Source organism: Suricata suricatta, chromosome 4 (genome assembly GCF_006229205.1).
Source record: "Suricata suricatta isolate VVHF042 chromosome 4, meerkat_22Aug2017_6uvM2_HiC, whole genome shotgun sequence".
Lineage (NCBI taxonomy): Eukaryota > Metazoa > Chordata > Mammalia > Carnivora > Herpestidae > Suricata > Suricata suricatta.
Window position 1 is genome coordinate 73,700,493 of NC_043703.1, and position 3,824 is coordinate 73,704,316.

General features: G+C 48.7%; 1 long non-coding RNA gene across 1 annotated transcript; it reads left to right on the top strand.

The window, feature by feature from the left end:
* Nucleotides 1-984: 984 nt before the first annotated feature.
* LOC115290848 lies at nucleotides 985-3,057 on the top strand. Its single transcript, XR_003908256.1, has 2 exons — nucleotides 985-1,107; nucleotides 2,289-3,057. It is a non-coding gene; the product is annotated as an uncharacterized LOC115290848 (long non-coding RNA).
* Nucleotides 3,058-3,824: the final 767 nt, after the last annotated feature.

Genomic DNA, 3,824 nt, shown 5'->3' on the forward strand with positions numbered 1-3,824 from the left:
GGGGGAAAAATGTCTTTCAACAAGATTAACACACAAGAAACAGGGTCTTCAGAGCAGGCCTCTCCACCGCCCCCCATCCTGTCACACCCAGACTCCAGAGGGCAGGGCCAACGTCTTCTGGGAACCTGATCAAACGTTTCCACACCAGAGGCAAAGAGGGCCCTCTCTCATTCCAGTGGAAGTGTCATCTTTGGCTGCAAGAGATAGTAGCCGCACATCAATAAATTAGGCGCAGACTAACAGCTGAGTGACAACAAAGCCAGCCCGCGTCCAGCTGGCCCGCTCCATCTCTCGCGGGACAGCTCACCGCCTGGAATGGAGCCTGCAAAGTGTCCATGTGGTTGGACACAGAAAGCAGGGCCAGGGAGGGAGGAGGGTGCAGGGGGAGACAAGAGCGTGAAGGAGTTCCAGCCACTCTGCTCGTGGGTGTTGAGAGCCTGAAACCAGAGAACTGCCCCAGATCGCCACGGAGGGAGGGTGATATGGTCCTACAGGTAACAAGGAATTCATCCACACATTCAAAGGGGATTCAAAAAGTTCCAAAATCTCATAAAGGGAGGGGGCTTTAAAGGGATTTTCTTTTCTCCAGGAGCAACTCTCAAATTGACCCCAGGCTGAAAAGGCTGCATACTGTATGGTTCCAAGCACACAGCATTCTGGGAAAGGTAAAGCTGGAGAGAATTAAAGGATCAGTGGTGCAGAGGGTTTGGGAAAGGGAGGGACGAATGAGGAGCACACAGAGGAACATTAGAGCAGTAGTGCTCTTCTCTGTGATACCATAATGGTAGACTCATCACTACATGTTTGTCACAACCCACAGAATGTGTATCGCCAAGACAGAACCCTAACATAACCTATGGACTCTGGCCAGTACTGATGTCACTGCTGGGTACCACCTGGTGCAAGAGGTTGATGGTGGGGAGCATGGTGGGGGGGGGGGCAGGATCAAGGGACTCTATACTTTCAACCAATTTTGTTGTGAACTTGAAAAATAAAGTTGTGAGAGAGAGAGACACAGAGAAAGAAGGGCGATCAGGGCCAGATGCAGAGCCCAGAGCACACTGGAAAAGGTTACAGAGACATCTGGAAGAACGGGGACTGATGCTGGTGAGTAGACACGAGGCCAATGACAAACTCTGGAGCCAAAGGGTTCCTAGCCGTATTGATTTTTGAAAACTGCTGTAAGAGTAATTCCTTCTCTCCAATGAATGGTATTGAGAGATGATGTAGTCTACACCCCTCAACTCAAGCGGTTCCACACCACACCCTTTTGTGGCCCCACCAGGCCAAGAGACTCTGTCTTACACATCTAGCTTGCCCCACGGCACCGGTGTGGTGCCTTCCACTGAACATATAGTCAAATTATTCACAGAAGGAGAGACTCTGGGCTTCCTTGGAAGCCAGTCTGGACCCTCCCAATGTAGCACAGGCAGGAAGCTCTCCCTAAAGGCAAACATCCTCTTTGATTTTAATCCTCTTTCTTGTAGGCCTTTTGGTTGCTTCCCTACTGTGAAATTTCTTAAGAGCTGATCATTTTCCTCTTAATGCCTTTGTATAATCCTCCTCTAGATCAAACAGTCCCCGTTTTTTTTAATGTTTATTTTTGAGAGAGAGAGAGAGCGAGAGCAAGCACAGGGGAGGGGCGGAGAGAGAGGGAGACACAGAATCCAAAGCAGGTTCCAGGCTCTGAGCAGTCAGCACAGAGCCAGATGCAGGGCTTGAACCCATGAACTGTGAGATCATGACCTGAGCCGGAAGTCAGATGCTTAACTGACTGAGCCACCCAGGCACCCCAAGCCATCCCCATTTTCTAATCCCACACCCATTTCCCTAGACCTCAATATGAGGCAAAGGTGACCATGAAGACCCCTCTTTTCTTATGCCTTCTGTCTTCAGTGGATATCTGGAATACAAGCTTATGATTTAGGTGACATTTCGGTATTACTGTCACTAATTCTAACTGCATTTTGCAAAATCCACAAAGTTTGGAAGAGTTTGGCTTTATAAATTTGCTTCCACATTCAGTGGATTTTAACACTTAATGAGTAAGGGTCTTCACAGGGAGCATAAAAGCCAACTAGGCCTCTTCCTCAAGCATCCGGGCACAGGGTGGGAAGGAAGCAAAGCCAGGGGACTCATGTGTCTCTCTGGCCTGTCCCCAGAGGACACGACTTCTCTCTTTCCTTGCAGCCCATGTGTCATCAGCACCTCCTTCCTGTATGGTCCCCTCAAGTCAGTCAACTCTGACAAATGAGGACTGAGCATTTCCACGTGTTCTCATTTCACAGGGGACCTTAGATCTAAAAGAATGAGGAGATGGGCCACCATGGCCTCTCCTCTACCCACACTTTCAACATGATCATATCGGCTTCGCTGGGACCTCGGGGCTCTCCGAGCTCCTTGGGAAGGAGAATGGTGCTTCCTTCCACAAGGACCCGTTGCTAAACCACTGGGTGCAACCAGGAAAATAAGACCTCCAAGAAAGAGCCAGAATTGTGTCTGTAAATGGAGAGTAAAGACATCGTGGATCCATTACCAGAAAGTGTCCTGCAATTACCTGAGAATGTATGATTTCCAGAAAGTTCCAGGTGGCGAACATAACTAAGCCTCCCCACAGAGACAGATTTTGCTAAGCCCTAAGAGGAGTATAGTTAGCTTTGAAGAAAGAGGAAGCCAGCAGCGGCCACTGTTTACTGATTGTACTTCCGTACGTCCTAACTGGATTCCAGGTTCCTGGCCTCATTCAAAAGCAGAAAACTGCTCTGGTTATAGTAACCGTCAGCCTTCGGGACAGTCTGGCCACTGCAATCAGAGGGAGCCTCCCTTCACTCCTCTCGTTTACTTAACAAATGTTTACCAGAAGTTCAGCCAAGTCTTCCTTACCCATGATCCTCTGCAACGACCGGCTTCCCAGCTCACTGAACTAATGTATCGCAAATGCAGTCTAGAAACAAATTTAGATCAGAATTCAAAGACATTCTTCCCTTGTTAGCTGAAGAAGTCCTCTCGGAAAGAATGACCAAGTTTTGTTTTCTCTATAAATTACTCTTTAAGTTATCTCACCAAAAAAAAAAAAAAAATATATATATATATATATATAAAATATATCATACAACCAGGGTTATGGGGCATCATCACTAGAGCCATCCATTTCTGCAGCATACTTAGATTTAACGAAAGAAGATTTCCTCTAGCGAAATCTTGCACTGATACTGAGAAGAAGAGCATAGCCCTGGAGATATTTTTCTATGGCTGTGAATTCGACCCAGTCATGGTTCTTTTAAGGGCTCCCACAGATCCCCGCTACCTGGCAAACGTCCCTTCTCAACAAGGGAGAGCAATCTGGGGGTGGTGGTGACAGGCTGAAGCCAATCAGGCGGGTGGCTCCGTTGGTGGGGTGACCTTCTGAGAGGCACGACTATCCAGCAGCCTGAACACACCCCCTAGGTTAAATCTGCCACTCAGGGGAAGGCATGACCCATATGATGGCACTGCGAAAACAGAAATGTCTTACCTGGGAGACAGAACACGTTTTCTAGGAAGGCTGACCATACTGGCTCATCAACTTTTAACCCAGAACCTGACCCCGCTCTGACCCTCCAAGGAGAGGAGGGTGCAGAGCAGGGAGATGGATTCGGGAGAGGCAGAAAAATCCAACTCTCCTCTGCAAGCTAGACTCAAACGTTGCCTCCTCCATGAGGCCATCCCTGCCCTGGCACACTCCCAGGTCTGCTGTGGGGCTCCCACTGCAGAGGGTGCTTGGCCTTGGAGGAGCATTTGTCACATTGCCCTCACAGGGCAAAAAACCCCATTATATCCATCTC